General features: G+C 43.6%; 1 protein-coding gene across 3 annotated transcripts in view; it reads right to left on the minus strand.

Moving 5' to 3' along the window:
• LOC145392236 (uncharacterized) overlaps positions 1-20,419 on the minus strand; it is an 83,055-nt gene extending 62,636 nt beyond the window's left edge. For all 3 annotated transcript variants that reach the window (XM_080266698.1, XM_080266699.1, XM_080266697.1), the window contains exon 1: positions 20,065-20,419. The gene's annotated coding sequence lies outside the window, so the exon portion shown is untranslated. The remainder of the gene's footprint in view (positions 1-20,064) is intronic.
• Positions 20,420-25,799: the final 5,380 nt, after the last annotated feature.

The following is a 25,799-nucleotide window of genomic DNA, read 5'->3' on the forward strand; positions in this document are numbered from 1 at the left end:
CAAGGGGTTAAGAGCAACATATACCATAAATATCCTGCATTTCTTCTTTATCTACTTCCTCCACTATCTGCTTCGTTCCACATAATCTACACCACATGCCACTCTGAATACCACCCTGTTCTTGACTCACCCAACACTGTGGTCTCTCCTCTTTCTTTTTCCACTCCAGTCATTCTAACTACCTGGCACATATACAGTAAACAGTTCATTGCTCTCTCTCTCACCTCTACATTTTATCATACCTGCATACACTTCATCACAACTTGCTGCCTTCCCATTCTTCAACTTTTTCCACAGCATTCATCACGTCTGGCACTGACACATCTTCAGGCACAATAATCATCTTTGTTCACCATTACCGTCAGTCACCCTAACTCCAGTACTTCTCCTATGACTCCCTTTCACCAGTATTTCAGAATAATCATCAATAATCATCTACGAGAATACACATCGTGTTAGAAATTATGTCAGGATACAAACTCCCCACCAAAACTACACACACACCTCCTCTTTGCTCACTTATTCCCATATCCACTCCTCTTTCCAAAATAGTTATATTTTTTAGAACTCATACATAATTTTTCTTTCATACTTTTCACTGGTTATTTCTTTCCCTTTATTAATCTCTTCTTTTTTTTTCATCTTTTGCTTTACGTACAGAAAGTTTTATGATCAATTCACCCTTGTAACTGAGATTTCTTTTTTCTTCTTTCTTTCTTTCTTTGATTTTTCCTCTGTGTTTTTCTTTCTTTGTCTTTTTTGTAGTAATCAAGGAACATGGGATGATTCTCCTCACTGCCTTCCTTGTCCTTAATGCAAAGAAAATCACAGCCATGGCAGGGAATGGAGTGTATATGTGTCTCTGAATCCAGATCAAGGCCTCTGTCATTACACGACACGGATATAAAAACCTCTAGACCTCACTGGCATAATAATAATAACAATAATAATAATAATAATAATAATAAACACCGAGAACACTGCGTGGTAATATAATCATCTCTCCCAAATTTCCCCTTCAGCTGTTGACATTTTCCTATTTCCATTCCTCCCGTTCACTCCTTTATTCCCACATTCATTACTACATATCAGCATCTCATCCCAAAACAGTTCCTATTTTTCCAGATCGCAATCATCTTCCCTTCAGACTCATCGTTAATTCTTTCTTTCTCCTTCCTAAACTCTTTCCACATCGTCTGCTCCAAGTACATCCTCCTTTGAATTAATCGAGACCTCATTCGTGCATCCACTCAGTCACATCTTCCTGCTGTGTTCCATTATTTTTTCTACATCGCTGTAAATCATAAGGACAGGTCGTATAACAAAAACCTTTACACAGATGTCTAGTTTCAAATCTACTCTTCGACGCACGCACTCCTCAACTCTCAGCGTCTACACCTACTTATCCATAGAAGTTTACTGTCCTGCTAAATATCTACTGTATGTGGGCGTGGATGGCAAACAAATCTTGCAGGTTTGAGCAAAAGTATTCCACATAGTTGGGGCACACTACATATGGGCTTTTGGCACGAGTATCTCATTCAGGCCAACATTATCAACACTTTTTTGAAGATGTGTCATTTGGCGCGCTCACACACATGACTCATTCTAAGGTATTCAGAAGTTTCTAAAGCGTTTAATCCAGTTTGACCTGAAAATACCCTGTTAAAGTGCTGTTAAGTTACTGAGATCAAAACACACACACACACACACACACACACACACACACACACACACACACACACACACACACACACACACACACACACATACGGTATCTAAACACATATATGCATCACTGTGTCAAGATAATGGCAGCTATCTGAACGAGAATTTTACGGTCATCAGCGCTCTCTGTTCCCTCGAGGATCTCACACCGTTTGAATTAGTACCTCTGCGTCACATACTACCCTCAGTCAGTCAAGCTACGCGTATGTTGTCCCCTTCGCACCTGAACAACACCGGGATGCTCGTGACAAAGATTTCCCCCACCTAACCTAGCAGACTCACAGCTCTATATGCCACCCCAAGCGAGTTACACCGTTAATTCGTAGTGTTTAAACAGTTCAAGTGCTGGAGACGGGAAGCCTTCATGCGGTGGCACTGATTATAAGCAAGCGACTCCACTGCCTGGTTATAGAAACGTGTCTCAACTCTCCCCCTATCCCCCGAAAGGAGGGTGGTCGACTGCAGGGGGAGGGCAAGTTCAGCCTGCAGTCCAATGGGTATACTTCAGATAAGCTTGGGGTTACAACTACTGCTACTACTACTACTACTACTACTACTACCCTGTTGGTCGTTCCACCTCTTCTGCAGTCTTTTCTAGGGTAAGACTGGCACTTCGCATTAATTTGCAGTCTGCTTCAATGACCTTTGCAATCCACAGGCATTAATATAAAGGTTCTTCCCCTTTTGGAGAGGAAGGATGATTATAAATTCTGAAAGTGACATTGGAGAGAGAGAGAGAGAGAGAGAGAGAGAGAGAGAGAGAGAGAGAGAGAGAGAGAGAGAGAGAGAGATGATGATGACAGGAGGGGAAAGGCAAAGGAGTGATGGCGAAAAGGAAGAGGAGACTGATTTGCTAGGGGTAGGGTGACGGAGGGAGTAAAGGTGTGTGTGTGTGTGTGTGTGTGTGTGTGTGTGTGTGTGTGTGTGTGTGTGTGTGTGTGTGTGTGTGTGTGTGCTAATGGTACAGTACTGGTTCGGGTCCGTCTCTATGCACTGTTTATGTAATATGCCAAATCTCACAGCCCTATTCTCCTCCTCTGGCCACCTACCAATCAATTTCTCTCTATTTTCTCTCTGTCTAAAGCCTCACTGTGTCTTACTATGTGGTTCTCTGAGGCAGTGAAGGAAGCTGAATTGCACCTGAACCCAGAAGACGACCAAAAAACAGATATATAGAGAATAAAAACCTCAGTGGCTCGTCCATGAATTTTGCACATAACTCTGGCTCGTGACTTGACTTCCCGTAGCTCAAGCACCGAAGTTATTTCACACCAACAACGTCATTAAACCTTCCACTGACGCCAGAACGACCTGACTCGGAACTATAACTCTCAAGTGAATTGTTACAACGTTTCAACTATTTTGCTTAATATTGGGCAGGGAGATTTATCATTAAAAATACATACCGGTAATTTTATCCCAGCTTCGATTGTGAGCTCAATATAAGTAAAAAAATAATAATTATACAAATCAGATGAATAAAAATACAAGAGCTCGAGAAGGCTAAATCCGTCTCTTGGATCTTCTGTGCCGTTTACAACATTAGCTTCCCAAAGTTTATTTTTTAGTAATGCAAGAGAACTGAACTGGGTTACTTACAGAATCGCCGTGATCTACAAGCTGACCACGGGCAACATTTCACAGTACTACCGGAACTTAACAGAGCTTCACCACCGCACGTCCAATCCCCTTTCCCTGAGCAAGCCTAGGGACACAGCTGATGGAGGGAGGAATTCTTTAATTGTATGTGGAGATAAGTCTTGTACAAATAACAGCAAACAAATTCGGTGGTGTTCTTTTTTTCATTAGTCTTCTTTTTTTTATTACTCGTATCCTCATCCAGTGGTCATATCTACTCCTGCTACGGTGTTGAAGTGGGGCGCCTTCACGCGTGACACCGATATAACTGGACGGCTGCGATGTTCGGTCATGTAAACATCCTCAACTCTCTCTCAATCAACCCGAAAGGAAAATGGTGGACTGCAGAAAAGCAGCTTCAGCCTACAGTCCACTGGGTTCACATTCAGATGGGCTTGGAGTCATAACAACAGCAACAGCAGCAGCAACAAAAACTACATTAGTAACAAAACTCTTGCTAACACTTTCCTTTTCCTGTAAGTACCAGGCCAGTTGAATCCCCATCAACAAACAGTCTCGCCTCCAAAGGGTGTGTGTATATATATATATATATATATATATATATATATATATATATGGAGCCTCTGTGGTAAAGTGTGCGTTTTCGTACACTGAAGAATGAGGGTTCGCGCCCTGCCAGGGTAATAAACTTTGGGAGCGTTCTTCTGGCCACGTACTGCTTGGCGGACATCAGGGGTGCTGTGGTTGAACCAGTGTCGCATACTATAAAGTATGCTTGCACCCAGTCGGCTTGCGCGGGCCGATTACACTTGGTTCACAGACTACACACACATCCAAAGCCACTACAACGCTACAATTACACTTACAAGCACTTCTCACCCTACATACAATCTCCGCCAGACAGCCTAAGCCACTTGGTAGAGATACATTGGCTGTATCGTCCCCACTTTGGTAGGGATAGGCCGGTCCTGATGTGGACACTCAAACGGCTGATGAGATGATATATATATATATATATATATATATATATATATATATATATATATATATATATATATATATATATATATATATATATATATATAATTCTGTACGAAGATGTAATATACGAAAGTATTCACTGTGGTAGGTGGGGGCGCTCACCATCCACTCACTCGATGTAGTGCTGCTCAAAGATGTCTGCCCTTTCCTCTCCTCTATCCTTCTTTCCATCCATCCTCTTCTGTCTTTCTTTCCTTCATTCTTTCCTCTTTCTTTTGCCTATGAGTGACTTTACACTCCCTCTTCTTTCTTTCCTTCATTCTTTCCTCTTCCTACTGCCTGTGGGTGACTCTACACTGAGTGACAAGCCAAATGGTTTCCTGTACACCAGGAAACCATTTACTACGCTGGGTGGTAATCATATAACCAAATTTTGGCACCTGGTGGTTTAGTGGGTAATAACAGCACTCCAATCGGATTGAGTCGGTGAAGGTTTATATCTAAGGGGTAGTTGGGGTTTATTGTTCAAGTAATGCCACTCAGGGATGAGTGAGGCTGGTCACTCTCATCCTAAATGCCAGGACCAACTTGCCTAGCCCCGGGCTCCTACGCTCCTCTTGGGGCAACGTAGGACTGGATGATGGATGGATGGATTCACCGTCGCTCCTTTCATTTCTCCTGTGGTCATTTTGCATATATATATATATATATATATATATATATATATATATATATATATATATATATATATATATATATATATATATATATTCGGGCTGCAGAAAGAGTGACTAAGCCTACTTACATAAGACCCATCTGGCGATCCAGGTTGGGTCACATCTGCCCCGAGGGTGCTCCTTTGTAATCTCTCAATAACCAGATCTATTCCTGCTCCACTTCCCCGTACCGTACCCAGTGACTATCCGCCCAAATGGTTCCCCACGCTCAGACAGTCCCGGCTCTACACCCAGCTTTTTTTTTTCTTTCTTTCTTTTTCCTGGCGTGGAGGGATTCTAGGAAGAGTACTCTTCAAATAACCAACTCTGTGTCTGCTTCATACTTTTATATCCAGTGACTATCCGACCACACAGTTCCCCGCGAGAAAACAATCTGTTTATATATATATATATATATATATATATATATATATATATATTCCTTCTTTTTTTCGGGTTCTGGGAAAAATACTCACCAAATAATCACCTCTAATCCTGTTCTACTTTTCCGTACCCAGTGACTACCAGGCCAAAGAGTTCTTCACCGTAATCCCTCCCTCCTCCCTCCCACCCACTCATCCGCCCAGCAAGGAGCCAGAGGGAGACAGTTTTGTGTTTCCGTCGTCTTACTGCTGTTTAACCGAGCGACTCTTCTTTTCTTTTTTTTGGGGGCGAGAAATGTTTGGCGCCGAGATCAGCAGAGTGGAGGAGGAAAATGTAGCTGGCTTTTTGCCCCTTCCTTCCTCCTCTTACCTCCCTCATTCTTCTCCACATTTCTCCTCTTTATCTCCTTCCTTCCTCCTCTTACCTCCCTCATGCTTCTCCACATTTCTCCTCTTTATCTCCTTCCTTCCTCCGCTGTCTCTCTTCCCCTCATTCTCTGTTGTTTCCCTCGTTTTCATCGACCTTCCATTTTCTGTTTTTTATTATTTTCCTTCGTGCCGCGTTCCTCTATCAACCCCTTTCATTTTAAGTCATACATTTTTTAGTTCTTATTACCGGACGATTTTATTCAACGTAAGCCGGAAAATCTAGCAAATAATGAGTTAATGAAGGCTGTACCTACCTCCTCCCAGCCGAACGTCTCTCCTCTGCTACACAAAATCGTCTGGAGATGACAGGAATAAACTGAGAAAAGTCACCGAACTGGAAGGGTTAATTCAGACCCTTTTATGCAGGCGAGAAAAATCAAAACATCCCAGAGGTTCGTGGAGATAGTTGCCAACCCCCTGAGGCCTAGACTTTCCCTCATCTGAACAAAAAAATCCTCTGGCAGCTCGAGCAACAATAACCTGATTCGTATGTGAGGGAGAGGGGAGTGAGTTGCGGGGAGGGCAGTCAAATGGTGGGTGACAGAGCGACTTGGAGGCGTTTTGTCTGCGGCCTCCCCTTTGCGGGATTAGGGCGTCGGGCTTATACATAGATAGTATACAGAACACCAAACAGGGTTGAGTTGTGATAGTAATGCATTAATCAACCTCTCTCTCTCTCTCTCCTCTTCTTTCTTCTTCTGAGTGGTAAACTGAGCCGTACATAGCAAAAAGGTTGAGTTGTTGTAATAATTCATCAGTCAACCTGTCTTTTCTTCTGTTCGGTTCTCTCTCTCTCTCTCTCTCTCATTTTTGTTGTACTATTTCTTTACTTATCATTTTCAGTCAAATCCTAAAGCTATTTACACTCAGGTTTCTATAACTCACTCTCAAAATAATAAAATCGTCTAGTGGTAGTTGTATGAGAGTTGTCCCGACCGTGAGGGTGTTAACGGTACCACTACACTCTGGCTCTTATGTCACTACGATGAATAACATGGTCTGGCGTTGGCTAGAGAAATAAACGAGAGAAAACGGGAATATACGAGAGAAAACGGGATCATGAGCGGGCTTTTTCACATAGCCTACTCGTACACTCTCCTCTCTAATTTTCTACGGTGCTCCCAAAAATAAATAAATAAATAGATATATACTGTAGTTCAAGGTCAGGTATATATTTGTGGCGTATTAATTAAACACGAGCCAAATTTACATCCATTTTCATAAGCACAACACGCCCGTACCCCCTTTTGTTTACGTGAATCAGCTGACGGGCCTAGACAAAAATATTTACTCCTTCGCCCGTCGGTCACAGGGTTCCTTACTCAAAATTATATCCTACAGTTAATATATACCAGGTTAATTTAGGCTCCCATGACTCACTCTCAGCTGAAAGAAATCGTCTGGCGTTAGCTGGTGTAATACTAGAGTTGTACCAAGCATGAGAGGGTCAATCTGTGGGGTGGCTGCTAACTTTCAATTAATATGTTAGTGAAATCAAGCACTTATTATTATTACTACTACTTCTACTATTACTACTACTGCTACTACTACCAGTACTACTACAATTATGGTGATGATGATGATGATTATTATTATTCCTTAGTATTTTTGGGTAAACTACTCACTCCATCAGCCCGAGAACTTCACTTTTCTACATGCTGCTACCAGGCAACTTTATTCCCACATAGGAGAGCAAGAGAGGGAGAAAGGGTCGGTAAATGAAAGCTACAATACTTCAACTTTGCAATGCCTCTCCTCAAAATAAATTCGCCTGGAAACACAAGAATGCAGTGGAAAGTCTGTCCCCCCACTGAAAATGGTCTATGATAAAATCTGATATAGTCTGTACATTTTCACCTCTTTTTTCACTTATCCATGGCGGCTTTTCTCTCTCTCTCTCTCTCTCTCTCTCTCTCTCTCTCTCTCTCTCTCTCTCTCTCTCTCTCTCTCTCTCGCCTGAATAAAATCGTCTGGGGATGGTAAGAATAAAAAGCAAATGAACAAGAAGGAGCGTTCAGAGTGCGACACCCGCCTATTTTATTTTGTCTAAGGGCCGAATGTGTGCTTTTACCGTCACATTCACCTTGGACAGATTACTCTCAACTGAATCACTCCAGTCTTGCCTAACCCATAACCCTTCCATCAACTCTGGTTCGGATTAGAATAAAACTGAACCAACTGACCTGTGACCTTGACCTTTGACCCTTCCCTGTGACACTGACCTTTGATTTACTGGTTTCAAAATAGAATATCTTTATCTCTTTTACCCAGAACCCTTCCAGAAAGCTTGGCCTGCAGTGGATAGGATGGAGAGTGAGAGACTGACAAGGAGAGTGTACGTTAGTGAGGTGGAGGGGGGGAGAGGAAGAGGGAGGCCAAGGATGATATGGAGGGATGAAGTGGAGACGTATATGAGAGAGGCGGGTGTGCTGGGAGCAGGGCAGTGAAATGGCGACGGACAGGGCGACATGGAGGCGATTTGTTTGTGGCCACCCCTTAAGGGATTAAGGCCTCTGGCAATAGATAGATAGAGATAGATAGATAGACAGACCTTGCCCTATGGCTTTGGGATCTGGCCCTTTCCCTGTGACCCTGATCTTTGCTTGGTTGTTCTTAGATTCGCATTATTATTTTCTGTCTTATCCTCAACCTGGTATTCTGTAAACAACACATTCCTCAACTCGTTCACCAAGTTTGGCTAAAATCGGCTTAAAACTCATTTATTTTGCTAACAAACACACTCACGGATCGGACATTGCTCTTGCCGCGTGACCTTGATCAATACCTGACTTTTCGCAAAACTGCATCACTAACTTCTCACGTTACCTTCAATCCTTCCACCATGTCTGGCCTAAATTGGATAAAAACCCATTAAATTGATACTGCTGGGTCAACGTTTAACCAAGTCGTGTGACCTTGACCTATGAATTATTAAGAAAATTTAGGTTTCTTTACTGACTGTCCCTCAACCTATCCACCAAGTTTGGATAAAATCGGATTAAAACTGTTTGAGTTATTTTTTTAACACAGACAGACAGACAGAAAGACAGACAAACACACACACACACACACACACACACACACACACACACACACACACACACACACACACACACACACACACACACGAACGCGAATGTAATAAAGCTGTCCTGAGATAGATATGGCCCGTAGGTTTTTCCCGCCATTCCTCCCACACCTTCCATCTTTCAGCCACCTAAATAAAACCGTCTGGGGATGACAGAACGAAAAAGCCCTCAGCATATTCAGGGGGTTTAAGCACGACAGCCTGGGATGGATTTAGCTGCCAGGATTTCCCCGCACCTCTCGTGTCTCATTCCATTCCTTTCATCTTTCATTCCCCGTCCGCTTTGCTCTTGCACACCTCCTCTCTCTCCTTCCCTTCCTCTGTTTACGCTTCGTTTCTCTTTCTTCCCACTTCCCTCCCTTCCCTTTCCCCTTCCTTCCCTCTTCCTTCCTTCCCTTCTCCCTTTCCTTCCCTATCCCCTTCCCTCTCCCTCCGTTTCATTACCTTCTCTTCCTTTCCCCTTCTTCTAATTCCCTTTCCCTTCCTTGCCTGTCCCCCTTTCCTCCCCTTCCTTCACTTCCACCCTTCTCTTTCCTTCCCCCTTCCCTTATTTCCTTACCTGCTTCCATCTGTCTTCCTCTTTTTCCCTCCCTGCGTCCTGTTTACTCTCTCTCCCACTCCAGTGTTTGTGTTCGGCATCTTTGACTTAACGTATCCACCTCCCTCCACCTAAATTCGTCTGCTCTCTCTCTCTCCCTCTCCTCCATTATGTCCTCTTAGTGTGCTTCATATCCTCCTCTCCTCGTCACCTCATCTCTTATCTCTTCCTCTCTCTCAGCTTATCTCCCTTTTTATCTCATTAGGACGAGGACGCAGGTTTCTAGCATTACTTCTACCTGCAGAGAACTTTACTTGACTTACGAAGCTCTAGTAATAAAGGTGTTAATGAAAACGATAATCTAATTACCTTTACACTTCCATCCATCCATCCAATATTACCTTCCATCCATCCATCCAATATTACCTTCCATCCAATATATTACCTTTATAGCTGGAAAAATACCGTCTATACTACATGAAATATTTAGGAGATAAGAAGGCAAGGGTACGACATAAAATCGCTAGGAAATAATAAGAGCATGATAAGAAATACAATCGTGAGGAGATATGGAGAAGAAAATTATTAGGAGATAAGACTGGGATAGAAAAAGTAGATGATTGTGGTGAATGGGTCATTATTATTATTATTATTATTCGTCCTACCACCATACAACTACTATTACTATCATCATTACCATCATCATCATCATCATCATTATTATTATTATTATTATTATTATTATTACTACTACTACTACTACTACTACTACTATTATTATTATTATTATTATTATTATTACCGTCCCCCTCTCGTGTGTTACTCCTCCTTTTCCAACCCTCAGTAATGCAGTACGGTATATGAAATGTCTCCCTTTACTCTAGTTGATTTTTGCTTTCTCTTTAACGTTTTCAAATAACCTCTCTCCTTTCCTCCCACACTTCTCCTTCTCCTCCTCCTCCTCCTCCTTCATAGCCTCTCCCCTCTCCCTTATCCCTCATCCTCACTCTCCACATCTAACCCTTTTATACCTTGTCTTCTTAAACACATAATTATTTCTTTCTTCTCTTTCTCAAATTTTCTCTCTCCTTACCTGCCTCTTACTTCATTTTTCTTCTCCCTCTTCTTGCTGTAATCTTCCTTTACTGACTGCCTCCTCTCCTGTGCTTCTCTTCCTCCTCTTCTTCTGTATTCCTCTTCCTCCTCTTCTTCTGTATTCCTCTTCCTCCTCTTCTTCTGTATTCCTCTTCCTCCTCTTCGTCTGTATTCTTTCTCCTCTTCTATATTCCTCTTCCTCCTCCTCTATATTCCTCTTCCTCCTCTTGTATATTCCTCTTCCTCCTCTTGTATATTCCTCTTCCTCTTCTATATTCCTCTTCCTCCTCTTCTTCTATATTCCTCTTCCTCCTCTTCTTCTATATTCCTCTTCCTCCTCTTCTATATTCCTCTTCCTCCTCTTCTTCAATATTCCTCTTCCTCCCCTTCTTCTATATTCCTCTTCCTCCTCTTCTATATTCCTCTTCCTCCACTTCTATATTCCTCTTCCTCTTCTATATTCCCCTTCCTCTTCAATATTCCTCTTCCTCTTTAATATTCCTCTTCCTCCTCTTCTCCTATATTCCTCTTCCTCTTTCCTCTACTATATTCCTCTTCTTCCTTCCTCTCCTATATTCCTCTTCCTCTATATTCCCCTTTTTCCTCTTCTTTCTTTAACCCTTCCATATAGGATGACATTGTTCTCCCATACTCTCTCTCTCCTCTACATTCATCTTTTTTTTTAACTCTCCTTCACGGTGTTGTTCCCTTCCATATTCCCCTCTCTCTCTCTCTCTCCTACACAAGTTCATCCACGTGTCGCCTTCCACTTGCAATCCAAATAAATATATAGGAATTCGTGCCTTATCAATGGACTCATCTCTCTCTCTCTCTCTCTCTCTCTCTCTCTCTCTCTCTCTCTCTCTCCCTTCATCATTTCCTTTTCCCGTATTGGTCAAGTGTAAGGCGAGGAGGAGAGACAAAAGTTCGTTTACAAGTCCACTGTGTCGGCTTCACACAAGGATGCTCCCTAACACTTCTTCCTTAGCGATTTATTCTTGGATAGGGGTGGCTAGTATCCTTTTCTACGCTATTTATGCATAGTATGGCGACACTGGAAGGATTTATGTAACAGAATAGAACAGTAAGGTGCAGTAAACAAAATAAATCGCTTAGGAAAAGGTGTTAGGGAGCTTCCTCATCCTAAGGGCATGTCGGTCACCTTTATCCGTGGCGCCAGAGAAGCAGCAAATCTATTTAAACTTAGGAATATTAGCCACAAGAGGGCAGTTAGAAAGGAAATTACTGAACTAACTTTTGGCTCTGTCTGTAGGTGTCCTTATAGCGTCTCTTCTTCCTTTGTCTTATTTATTTATTTATTTATTTATTTATCTGTCTATTTTGGTCACTAAGCCTCTAAGGAAGGTACCGTGGAAGCGAAATTTACCTGGAGAGAGAGAGAGAGAGAGAGAGAGAGAGAGAGAGAGAGAGAGAGAATTGAGTAATGTATGGACGGTAGGGTGACAGGAAGGGAAGGAGGAGAGAGTGAGAAGGATGGAGTGAAGAATGGATAAGGAGGAAGGGATGCAAGAGAGAGAGAGAGAGAGAGAGAGAGAGAGAGAGAGAGAGAGAGAGGCAGGTGGAGCGGGGATGTACGCACCTTGTTCTTATAGTGTCTTCTCTCACATGACCAGACCATCTTAGACCCGCCTCTCCTCTCTCCCTGTCACTCCCCTCCCTCCCTCCCTCCCTCCCTCCCTCTCTCTCCTTCCCATCCTATCTTATCCACCCTTCAATTCCTCCTTCTCACTCCCTCTTCCATTCCGTTCACCCTACCCTCTATACATTACTCTCTCTCTCTCTCTCTCTCTCTCTCTCTCTCTCTCTCTCTCTCTCTCTCACACACACACACACACACACACACACACACACACACACACACACACACACACACACACACACACACTTCATCTATCACTATTTCTCTCCGGCTCCATTCCACAGACAGCTGAGAGAGAGAGAGAGAGAGAGAGAGAGAGAGAGAGAGAGAGAGAGAGAGAGAGAGAGAGGACACAGACAGACGGGATGACGGCAGACAACCCGATCTAAACTTAGTCCTGTAACGAGAGCGAGGCCCACTCTCTCTCTCTCTCTCTCTCTCTCTCTCTCAGTTGCTTCTAAATGGTCTGTGTCATAATCACTCGTTCATTTTAAGCCACAGTCTCCTTAGCGTGATCTCTCTCTCTCTCTCTCTCTCTACACCTGGCCACACAAGGATGTAAGTATAGATCATCCCACAATTTCCGTTCATCTCTCTCTCTCTCTCTCTACACCTGGCCACACAAGGATGTAAGTATAGATCATCCCACAATTTCCGTTCATCTCTCTCTCTCTCTCTCTACACCTGGCCACACAAGGATGTAAGTATAGATCATCCCACAATTTCCGTTCATCTCTCTCTCTCTCTCTCTACACCTGGCCACACAAGGATGTAAGTATAGATCATCCCACAATTTCCGTTCATCTCTCTCTCTCTATCTATCTATCTATCTATCTATCTATCTATCAATCTATCCATCTATCTCATAAATAAACAGGGAAATTCTAGCATACATGAGAGATACACACAACCCCACGAATAAAATACTGACACCCCAATTATTTTTAAAGTAAATGTTAAAAAAATAACAATAATAATGAATGGAGAAAATATAGAATGTAACTTTTATCAATCTACAGACTTCATTTTGTGGACTAATTTCGACCATTCCCACAAAATTTCCCTCCGTCAGTTCAATCCGTGAAGGTGCGACTTCTATCTGTACGGCTCTGCTTCTGATTCTTATTCTGTATTCTTATGTATTGGTATTTTGATTATGTGTATTTTCAGACGGTTTTATTCGGCTCAGGAGAGGGGCTTGACGACCAGGAGGGGTTGGATACAGCCTTCATTAACGCCTACGGAATCAGGAGGCTTTGTTGAGACTGAATAAAATCGTCTGTAGTAAGCAAGAATAAGGCAAGAAATACGTAATCGAATATAATAAGTTTAAAACACACGTAGAGGGAACTCCCCCCCCCCTCTCTCTCTCTCTCTCTCTCTCTCTCTCTCATGCGTCTTGGCTTTCTACATGCCTGCCTTTCTTTATTTCTTCCTCCCTGGCACTTCCCTCGCTTCCTCCATTTTCTCACTTCTCTCTCCTGATCTCTCTGTTTTTCTTTGCCTCTTCTCCTGTGCTGTTTTTTTTTTTTCTCTCCCTTTCACCTCGTCTCTCCTTTTCTGTGTCTCCCATTCTGTCTCTCTTCCTGCTTCTCCATAAGCTTGTGTCTTTCCTTCCTCATCTCACTCTGTTCCTTCCTTCCTACCTGTCGCTCCTTTCTTCCCTCTTTCCTTATCGTCACTTTCAATTTCTTCCATCCATTCTTCCTTCCTTCTTTCCTTCCTGTCACTCCTTTCTTCCTTCCTTCCTTATCTTCATTGTGAATTTCCTCCATCCATCCATTCGTCCTTCCCTCCTGTCACTCCTTTCTCCCCTCCTTCCTTATCTTCACTTTGTATTCTTTCTTCCTTCCTTTCTTCCTTCCTTCTTTCCTTCCTCTCACTCCTTTCTTCCCTCCTTCTTTATCTTCACTTTGTATTCTTTCTTCCATTCTTCCTTCCTTCTTTCCTTCCTGTCACTCCTTTCTTCCCTCGTTCCTTATCTTTGCTTTGTATTCATCCTTCCATCCATTCTTCCTTCCGTCTTTCCTTCCTGTTATCATTTCTCTCTCCTCCCTACCCATTCCTCTCCTTTAAGTCTCACTGCATCACTTCCTCGTTTCGTTCACCTGACGGCTTCTCTCCTTCCTCCTTTACCTTCCTCCTCTTTCCCTCCCTTCCTAGGTCTATATTTCTACTTCCCTCTCTCCCTCCCTCCGTCTGTATTCCCACTTCCCTCCCTCCATCTGCCTTCCTGTCATTCCCCAACCTTCCTTCGTCTGCGTTCCTCCTTCACTCCTTTCCTCCCTCTCTCCCTCCGTCTGCGTTCTTCCCTCCCTCTGTCTGCGTTCCTTCTCCCCTCCCTCCCTTCCCTTCCCTCCCTTTGATCTCCTCGCTGTCTGCTTCCCTTCATACCCCTCCCCTTCCCTCCCTTGCATTACGCCTCTCCCTCACTTGCCTCCCTCTCCATACTGACCATTTATATCCTCTCTCTCTCTCTCTCTCTCTCTTCTTACCTGCCTCTACATAATATCTGTCACAAATACTCATCTTTCCCTACTTCTTTATCTTTAACCATCAGTTTCTCCACATTCCTTCGTAAATTCAATCTCATTACATTCGCATTCATTCCTTGGCTTATACGATTCATCAACACATCTTTCTTACCATTTTTTTTTTCTACACATGACACCTTCATATTCTCTTCAGTATTATTTATGTAGATTACTGTTTGTCGATGTAAAAATATAAGACAACGTACAACACAAGAAGGAATACTCAGAGAAGGCAACACCAATTGATGTAAAGACCTAAGTTTACGCTCTGACCTGTGACCTTAACCTTTGACACATTACTCTCAAAGAAGAATTACCGGTACTTCATTCACACCTGCTCGGTCATCGCCTCAGTGGCTACGAAGCTGCCGGGCCATTAGCGTCAAGGTTCGGTGCGAGCAGGTGGCGTCACTCGACTCAGGTGTCCATCCACCTTTTATGGGTTGGAAGGTAAAGTGAGTACCTAGGGTAACACCTAGGGGTTGGTAACTGGTAACCTGGCTGATGCAGTGACCTTGTACCCCTGGATATTTGCTGAATGATCTGCCACAGGTTCAAAGGCCTAAGTTACGGAGATAAGCACCTCGGCTAAGTGACTCGTGGCGTCTGCCCCCACCTGTACCTTTACATGTCAGCTGCTTCACCATTCCACCAGGTTTGGTCCAAATCGGATAAAAAAAAAAAAAAGGTTTGAGTTGAATTTGCTTGTGATCTTGACCTTTGTCTGTGATCATGACCTTTGGCTGACTGTTTTTAAAATCGAATCTATTCCTTCTTTCCTCACCCTGAACCTCTCCACCAAGTTTCGTCTAAATCGGATAAAAACTGTTTAAGTTGACTTTGCCAGGTCAGACTTTGGTCAAGCTGTGACCTAAGTCTTTGACCTATTACTCTATATAAAAAAAAAAAAAAAAAAAGGACAAACCGGATCAACTCATTTTTAGCCGTCAACCCTTCCACCGAGTTTGGTTAAAATTAGATAAATATGTGAGTTATTTCATCTTCACACACACACACACACACACACACACACGTTACCTACTTCCCTCCTACCTACCTACTTCCCCACCTATCCCCCGCCACCATACATCTTGTCTCTGAGGTAATGTCGCCACAATATTTATAGATGTGGCAGCGTCGTGCACATATAGCGTTGTTGCCGCTTCCTCACCCTCCATCTCCTCCTCTTTTAGTCTACTTCCACCCTAGTCCCTCAATCTCTCCCTTTCTTCATTATTCCCTCCCTCTCTCCCTCGCTGTCTTCCTCCTCCCTGTCCTCCTGTCTCAGTCCCCATCTTCCTCACCACTCCCTTCCTTCTCTCTCTCTCTCTCTCTCTCTCTCTCTCCCTGTTCACCCAATTTCCTCTCCCTTTCAGAGCCGCTCTATTCTCCCTTTTTCTCCCTCAGTCTTTCTCTCTCCCTAAACCAGTTCACTCCCGGCTTTTTGACTTTCAGGGACGTATATGATGGAGACGTCATCGCAGGTATAAAATTTCGAAGAGAGAGAGAGAGAGAGAGAGAGAGAGAGAGAGAGAGAGAGAGACCACTTCCTAGTTAGAACCTTCCTCTTGAAATCAATACTCAATGCCATGTAACATAAACAAAACTGCAAGATCTACAGTATATATATTTTCCCTACGATTCACTGTCACAATGCTAACAGTAACACAGACGGCGAGAGGAAGGGGACTAAAATTTAATGCCAAAACACACACACACACACACACACACACACACACACACACACACACACACACACACATGAATGATTGTCTGTCGTATGGTTTGGTCAATTATCCATCAGTAATTTCCCAGTCAATAAAATCCTGGATACTGCCTCCCTTACTGTCTTTCCCTCACCGTCCCTCTCTCTATTTCTCCCTCACTATCCCTTCCTTTCTCACTGTCCCTCCCTCACCGTCATTCCCTCACTGTCCCTCCCTCTATTTCTCCCTCACTGTCCCCCCCTCTCTCTCTCTCTCTCTCTCTCTCTCTTCGGTGGGGGGTCGGGGTATTTTTAAGCAGAGGAATCAAAGGATAAAGTTCCTCCCATCAGCTTAATCAAATGGCAAATCTTCACCGCTATCTTTTTCCTCGGTAAATAGCACGGACATGACGCTCGTGTGATGTGATGGTGATTGTGGACAGACGAATTGGTGAGGAAGATTAAACAGAAGAGAAATACAGTACAGTGATAGAAAAGAGAGGTGTACGTGGGAAGGAAGTGGAGAGTAGCGCTGGGAAGGAAAGTGGCTGGTGCTATGAAGGCCTTGATACGATGCAAAAGATAATGGAGTAGGAGGTAGTGAGAGAGAGAGAGAGAGAGAGAGAGAGAGAGAGAGAGAGAGCAGTGAAAACAGGGTCAGTGAAGAATGTTTTAGGTGCATAAAGTGAATGAATAACAACTATCGTGCTTAAAGAAAGATGTTGAATAAGGAAGTCTATTGTTAACAGAGATGGCGGTGTGGTTAAACAGTGTGATCGCATCGAGAGAACGACTGTAAAAAAGGGTGGTGAAACAGGTGTATGTGAGAGAGTCTGGAGGTGGGAGGAGGAGAGGTGGATCAAGAAGAATGTGGATGGATACGGTAAATGAAAAAGCGATGAAGGTAGGGACATGGCAGGGAGACAAAATGATTGGATGAATTATGTAGCTTTGAAGGATTATACATGACAAAGGTTTGGAACTCATTTTTTTCACTTGATAATCGTCGCACTGAATTTGCTTTGTAGATAATATTAGGCGCATCTATCAGGAAAAAAATATGTGGGGATGGTTAGACTTCTGAGGCAGTGTCAGGATTCCGGTGGCTTGAACAGTGAGTGAATGAATATCTGGCCCATTTCACGGGGAATGCTGTTGATAGATTTCCCTCCATCATATTTTTGCATTCTTGCTTCCTGGACCCTACCTCAGCCCGTCTTTCGGTGGTGAAAAGAGGTAGGGATGATGATGATGATGATGATGATGATGATGATTATGACGATTATGATAACGATGATGATGATGATGATGATGATGATGACTGATGATGATGATGATGCAGCGTCAGATGAGCCTAACAATAACACAACAAGCAAGGGACAAGAGGGATTTAATATATCATCGTGTCACACCTCTCTATAACACACACACACACACACACACACACACACGAGTGAGTGATGGTTTATGAGTGTGGCCAATCGTCAGCCAATAACCCTAGAAAACATAAACCATCTCTCCCTCACTCCCTTACACTTCCCTCCCTCAATATACCTCCCTCCCTTACGTTCCCTCCCTCCCTCACTGTCTCTCCCTCCCCCACTGTTCCTATCCCTCTCTATATCTCTCTCCCTCCTTCACTCTTCCAGTCCTTTTCTCTCTTCCTTCACTGTACCTCTCCTTCTCCCTCTACACTATCTCGCTTCCTCCCACGATGTCCTCTTCTCTCACTGACTTCCATCCTCTCCTCCTTCAAATTTCCTCTCTCTCTCTCTCTCTCTCTCCACCAACCTGCTTTTACCTTTCTCCCTTCCCTCCACCTCCCCTCCCCCGTGCACCTGTTCCCGTCATATCACTCTCTCTCTGCTACCATAATGCCCTCTTCAGCCACTCACTGTAAAATTCCTGCCCTAAATTCACACTTGGTTCATTGTCCCTCTTTGGCAAACTGATGCTAGTTGTAAATATAGTGGTGTGGTTAATTTAGGCTAATGGGTAGTTAGGCAGAAGTGTTATGCTTTATCCCAGATTATATTCCTATGTATCTATCTACAGCCAGACGCAATACTCGAAAGGAACACGTATGGGATGGTTATATGGTTACCACCCAGCGATGTACATGGTTTACAGGCTTACAGAGACCAACAGGCTTGCAGCTCAATGTAAAGCCACTTGAAAGGAAAAGAAAAGTAATAACTGGTGATTGGAAAGATGGGAGAAATGGGAAGGGAGGAGGGCAGACACAGAAAAAGAATGATGAAGGTGAAGGAAGAAGTAGGCAGCTGGAAGTCTTACGTTACTCGCAGTCTGGGCATAATTCATTCGTGTTGTGTGTTGTGGCTATGTTTTTACTCTAACATGACCTAAATTTGCCACCTCTCCATCTTGAATGCTGAGTTTTAACAACAGAATAACACTAGAATATGCTGCCAGTCACCCAAAAGTACCATGGAGAGAATAGGAGCCGTAGTATTGTCTCTTTCTGCCGCTGAGCTGCGTGAAAAAAGCCGCAAAAGGACGAAAATCTGTGCCAAGTTAAGGTGAAAGGGGTATAGTTGCGATGAGTACGAAGGGGAAGGTATGGTTAAAGACTGTATGGTGTTGAGAGAGAGAGAGAGAGAGAGAGAGAGAGAGAGAGAGAAACATTGCAGTACCATCTCTCCTCACCATCTCACTTCTGCTGTAGCGTACCTTGTTAGCAAAGTTTTATGGACAACGCTACTAGACCAAAATCTCCGTGTGTGTGGATTATTCATTCTTCTTTTGCGAGTAGAGGTGGTTGCATCATTTTAGATCCTAAAATGTATTGGTATTCTAATTTTCACGCATCACTGAGCCTTTCAATATGCTTTTCTTCACCTGTCTTCATTTCCTGTTGTGTTTAACCCCGCCTCGTGGATAATGAAATAAAAATGCTCTATTCTCAATCTGGGTTTTTCGTATCAGTGACCTTTGTAGGATAGTTTCATCGTTTCTTCATTATTTTTAGCAGGGTATACTCCTCTAATGACACGGCCAAAATGGTAGCAAACTTGGCCCATCGTCTTCAATCCGCTGTGTAAGAACGGGCTGTGAATATGGCTGTTTGTGTGTGTGTGTGTGTGTGTGTGTGTGTGTGTGTGTGTGTGTGTGTGTGTGTGTGTGTGTGTGTGTGTGTGAGAGAGAGAGAGAGAGAGTCAGACGGTGGAGGAAAGACAAGACAGAGAAAAGGATGGCACTGGGATGGAAGACGAGAGAGAGAGAGAGAGAGAGAGAGGTACAAGATGGAATGTGAAGACCGGTAGTATCTTTTCTCCACAGCACCTCCCCTCTGACCGTACTGTGTGCCTAATAATAAATAAATAAATAAATAAATAAATGGTCAGAGGCACACCTAATCATCCCAGGTAGTGTGATAAACAAGGGACCGAGGAACAAAAGCCTGAGAGAAAAATAATTACGTTTTCTGGCTCGTAATTTCGTCTGCAGTTTGATGCCTGAACCAGCTTAGTCCCACATAAATGTTTGATTTTTCCACACCACCATCACCACTACTTCTTCTGCTACTACTACTACTACTACTCAGGACTTATACAACGCTCACTACCACCACTCCATCCCGGCCTTACCTGCAGTATTCACCAAGGACACAAGGACGTGGTGGGAACAAGGGCCCTCCCTGTACTATCGCCTGGAGAACCTACACGAAATTCCTCAGGGTCCTCAGATTGGCAGTGACGAGGCCCGGATTTCGGAGGTTAGGGGCAATTAGAGTGCTTGTTAATTGCCTCAGAGTAATTAAGCATGTGAGCCCTTTAGTGGTTCCTACAAGGCCTTGATGCTAAATTCTACTAGCCCTGTTTAACTTAAGTAGGGCCATTATCTTGTTTCCTGGTATTCAACACTTTAATTTTTACACTTTCTTTGCACTTTTTCACAAATTTCGGTGAGGGGAGGACACGGGGGGAGGAAGGGGTAGGGGGGGAGAGGTGGAGGAAAGGGTGCCAGCTGAGTGTGCGGCTGTTGAGGTGGCACTGAGGGAGCCAAGAGTGCCCTGCTTCCACCCCACGCCCACCCTCCCCACCCCGCCACACACACACACACACATACCCTCCCCACCCCGCCACACACACACACACATACCCTCCCCACCCCGCCACACACACACACACACATACCCTCCCCACCCCACCACACACATACCCTCCCCACCGCACCACAGACACATACCCTCCCCACCCCACCACACACATGCCCTCCCCACCCCACCACACACATGCCCTCCCCACCCCACCACACACACACACATACCCTCCCCACCCCCCCACACACACACATTCCCTCCCCACCCCATACCCACTCTGTCAACCTCACGCCCACCTCATACCCTCTCTCTCTCTTTCTCTCTCTCTCTCTCTCTGTTCTTTCACATCCACTAACTCCACTCCATATCCGTCTTTCGTCCACCAACACATCCACATCCACTCGCTTCATTCTATGCCTGTCCTATCCACCTCATTGACCTACACAACCACCACACCCATTTAGGCTACTCCACCCACATCCACCCTCTCCACTCACACCCACCCTCTCCACTCACACCCACATCCGCCCCTGCCCCTCCACCACTTCCGTCCATCTCTCCATTTCTCAGAATTTCCTCCACTTGTCCTGAAATTACCTACCTCCTCCACCCCAATCTGGGTTCCACTTTCCTCCGCTCTCTCTCTCTTTCCTTTTAACTTGCATAGTGAAATTTCCCCCTGGAGTAAAATGAGAGAGAGAGAGAGAGAGAGAGAGAGAGAGAGAGAGTCCAAGTGTAAATATTTTGGGCAATCAATCGTGAAGGGGGAAAGCAAAGACGAATTTTTTGCACTGTATCAAATCGTATGGTCAAAAATCCTCGTCAGCCTTGTCTTAGTATAGTTTGCCTTCATCTGACGGAACTGGGTCACTCACGGATCCATTACTACGTCGTGGCTGCAGGAAATTCAGTCTTAGTTACGTGGCAGGAAAGAATGTTTTTGGTTACTATACTCTTTTCACCTTCACCTGGCCCACATTTTCGTCCCCCTGCAGCTTATTTCATGTGGCTCTGTCGTCGAAGGAAGCAATCTATCTATCTACCTATTGCCAGACGCCTTAATCCCGCAAGGGGTGGCCACAAACAAATCGTCTCCATGTCGCCCTGTCCCCCGCCATCTCACTGCCCTGCTCCCACCTTACACCCCCCTCTCTGAATACTACGCCTTTACATCCTTTTCACAGCACCTCTTCGTGACTAGCACCATATTATACAGCCAGTCTATTGCTACAACTCAGGATTTATGAAGAGGAGAGGGAAATTTAGGCCAAGTTAGAGTGAAAAGATTATAATTCCAGTCTGACTAAACCTGACCATCAACTGAGCTGAAAGGGGTTAGGGATCTTTGACAATTAAAACAAACTGACTATTAAGTATGTCTAAAATACGATTATGGGCAGTGATAGTAGTAGTAGTAGTAACCTCAGGCTCATATGAATGTGAACCCAGTGGACTGCAGGCTGAAGTTACCTCTCTCCTGCAGTCCACCAACCTCCTTTTGGGGGTATAGGGAGGGAACTGAGGGACATTTGTACAACCAGGCAGTTCCACCACCCAGTTATATCGGTGCCACCACGTGAAGGCGTCTCTCTCTCTCTCTCTCTCTCTCTCCAGCGCCCTCGGCGGAGTGATTGTATCTATAAAGTAACTTTTTTAGATTTAACTTTTATATTTCCTTCACGGTGTTCATAATTTACTTTTCTGTTACATTTTTCATTTATCATCCTACTCCTTCGCTGATGCTTATTATTTTTATTTCTATTTTAATCTACCTGTTATTACTCTACTTTTTTTTTCTCTGCTAATTATCTGTCTTACTATTTTCTTGACGTTTTATTGTCTTTCTTTGTCCTGCCGAGTATTTTACCATTTCTTTTTCCTTTCCGTATTTCTTCTCACCTTTCCTGATTTCTCTGTTGTACTTTCTCCCGCCTAGTGTCCGTATTTTTTTCCCTGGCTCATTTATATCCTACTTATTCCTGATTCTTATTTATTTTTTCCTGCCGAGTGTTTTTTTTTTCCTTTCATTCCTACCCATTCGTCTTCTTCGCCAAAACACTTTCCTTGTTTTTCCTGCTCTTGTTCTTGGGGAAAGTTTTGGCAATCTTGTCTTACGTCTTCCCAAAAGCAGTTTGTTTAATTTTCCTGTCAAAGTTGAGGTGGGTGTGGGGAAATTCTCTCTCTCTCTCTCTGGCTAGAAAAAGATATAAATTTAGATCATCCTACAATTTCCTCTCTCTCTCTCTTTCTCTCTGTAACCTGACGCCACCTGCCTTTAGCTCGGTACCTCCCGCAGTGCATTTCCTCCTTCCTCCTCTCTTTCTCACCTTCCTCCTCTCTTTCCCACCTTCCTCCTCTCTTTCCCACCTTCCTTCTCTCTTTCTCATCTTCCTTCTCTCTTTCCCACCTTCCTCCTCTCTTTCCCACCTTCCTCCTCTCTTTCTCACCTTCCTCCTCTGTTTCTCATCTTCTTCCTTCCTCCTTTCTCTCTCACACCGAAGCATTCTCAATCCCACCACGTCTTCTCAATCCCATCAAACCCCCTCCAGACGCTTTTCTTCAGCTTAGGGGAAGGTATTAACAGTGAAGGGGTTTGTGAAAGTCGTACCTAGCCACTCCAGCTTAAAAAATACCTCCTGATTTTAACCCTCTCCCTCCGATGACGCCTTTTTCGTCTAATATTGCTACCTAGGGACAACTTTATTCAGCCTTTGTTTTCTTTTTTATTTTTCTAACAGATGGGGTTATATATGGCCTTCCCAATTATTGACAGATTATCCATTTTTTCTCCTGTGACTTTTTAAAATTCTAATACTGTTATCTCAAGGCAATCTGTAATAACCGTGGAGTTTTATTTTATTTGTTTATTTTTCCAACTGCCTGGGTTAGGGATCGCCCTCGTTTACCCATTTACTAATAGATGAACCTTTTTTTATGCCTTTTCTTCATCTCGTATTGTTATCTCAAGGCATTTTGATTATACAGTATTCTGGATATTTGTTTTTATTTTTCGAAGTGCAGGGGTTAGGTACAGCCATCAGGTAAGGTAACAGAGGTCTACCTACACAAGAATAAAATCATATGTATAATAATAATAATAATAATAATAATAATAACTAATAATAATAATAAAAATAATAATAATAAAACGCGACACCGGATGGAAGGGGTTGAACTTAATCCCAAGAGGTAAACAAGAAGACAGTGGGGCATAAAAGACGTTCTCGGGCGGAAGAGGTTAAATTTCTTCCTTTCTGTCTTCGTCTTTCTTCGTCTCTTCTCTTTTCGCGTCTTCCCTCTTCTTATTTCCTCAAGTTTTCTCTCTCTCTCTCTCTTTAATCTTTCTGTTCTTTCGTTGCATTTTTCACTCTGTTCTTTTCGCTTTCCATTTTTTTTTGTCATCGTTCCCGAAATTCCTTACGTCTTCCATCCCAGTCTGCCTTCACTTTCCTCCTCTCTCTCTCTCTCTCTCTCTCTCTCTCTCTCTCTCTCTCTCTCGTTACCTCCTCCCTATGTTTTACACTTTCTCCTCTTCCGTTCTTCCTCTCCTTCTTTCAGTCTTTATCCCTCTTCTCTCTCCTTCAGTACTTCCTACTCTCTTATTTTAGCCATCCTTCATCTTTTTCCGTTTCCTCTGCCTTTCCTCTCCTCTCGTCCTCTCTCTTTCCTTATCTCTGTTTTTTTCTCTCCTCATTTCACCTTTCATCCTCTCTTTCTTTACTTTCTCATGTCTTGCCTCTCACATTCTCATCTTTCTTCGTTCCTACTTTCTTTGATTGAGCCTCTCTCTCTCTCTCTTTCTGCAATACCTTAAATCGGCTACTTACACAGGTAGCTGACACTTCCTCGCCAGCGCAGTTCAAGACACGGTTAGGCAACGCTTTTTTAGGCCTTACCGATTGAGCGTGCGAGGGAAGCGAGCAAGTAAGGGGAGCGAGAGAGCAAGAACACTACAATCCTTCATGAATCTGGGTAGTTGGTGGTTTGTTGCCGGATAGATAGGAGTTAGTAGCCGGGTAGATAGGGGTTAGAAGCCGGGTAGATAGGGCACTTTCTACATATAAGGCGGTAGAACACAACACCAAGACTGGGTTATGCCGGAGACTATTAAGGCTACAGCGAATCTACACAGGTCTTTGGAAGGATTATGATAAAGCTCTAGGCGATTTGTTTGTGGCCACCCCGTATAAGGGATTAAGGCGTCTGGCAATAGATAGATAGACAGACTAACGTATTACTTAGCTTCTCTCAAATTTCTCCACCATTATGCTACAAAAAAGACAAAAAGCGTCAAACTGAGCACCAAAAACTGGGTTACCTTGGAAATTGTTGAAGGTGCAGAAAGTTTAAATAATATGAGGAAGCTTGCACGATCGAAAACCTGTCTCATTTGCAAGTATGGACGCCTGTAACTTAATTTGGTGATAGACTGCTTTCTCCTTTCCTGTGAAATTTCCTCGCCCAGGTGGGAAAGGTGGGTGAGGAGAGCCTTTGGTAATCTTCCCTTACCGACAGAAGAGAAACGTTTACCTAGCATCATCATGCATAGTATTTTTCCTTGGTAGATGTCGTAAAACCTTTTGTGGTGCTACTTGTCTTTGTAACTCAACTCCTTCTCATTTGCCCTGTGTGTGTGTGTGTGTGTGTGTGTGTGTGTGTGTGTGTGTGTGTGTGTGTGTGTGTGTGTGTGTGTGTGTGTGTGTGTGTGTGTGTGTGTGTGTGTGTGTGTGTGTGTGTGTGTGTGTGTGTGTGTGTAGGGATGGGTAGTGCGTCAGTGTCATATATATAGTAAAGTGAGGGTAGCCAGTAGTCTGCCCACACCATTGTCACGCCTCTCTCTCTCTCTCTAACCATCAACACTAACACACTCTTCTCTGCCTACCCACTTACCAACCTACCTACTTCCGTGCTAAAAAATACCTACGTGTGTTTTAACGGATACTTTCATAACTACCTACTTCCCTACCTACCGACCTACGTGTAAAAGTGACTCTGAGGCATACCTACGCCTTACAACCTACCTACCTATCTACTTATTAATCTACCTACCCTGTCTTTCCCTTTACCTGTCCACCTACTAACGTATCACCCTACGTCCAATCACTGACCTACGCTTCTACTCACAACGCGTCAGTAGTTACGTATCTTACCTACCTACTACCTACATGTGTACTTACCCAGTATCACTACTTATCTACGCACAAAACCTACTTACCTACCTTCCTACTTCCACCAACCTACCTACAGTACATTTATACCTACACATTGTCATTACGTATC

Source organism: Coenobita brevimanus, chromosome 21 (genome assembly GCF_032717465.1).
Source record: "Coenobita brevimanus isolate Jiangsu-jjx chromosome 21, ASM3271746v2, whole genome shotgun sequence".
Taxonomy (NCBI): domain Eukaryota; kingdom Metazoa; phylum Arthropoda; class Malacostraca; order Decapoda; family Coenobitidae; genus Coenobita; species Coenobita brevimanus.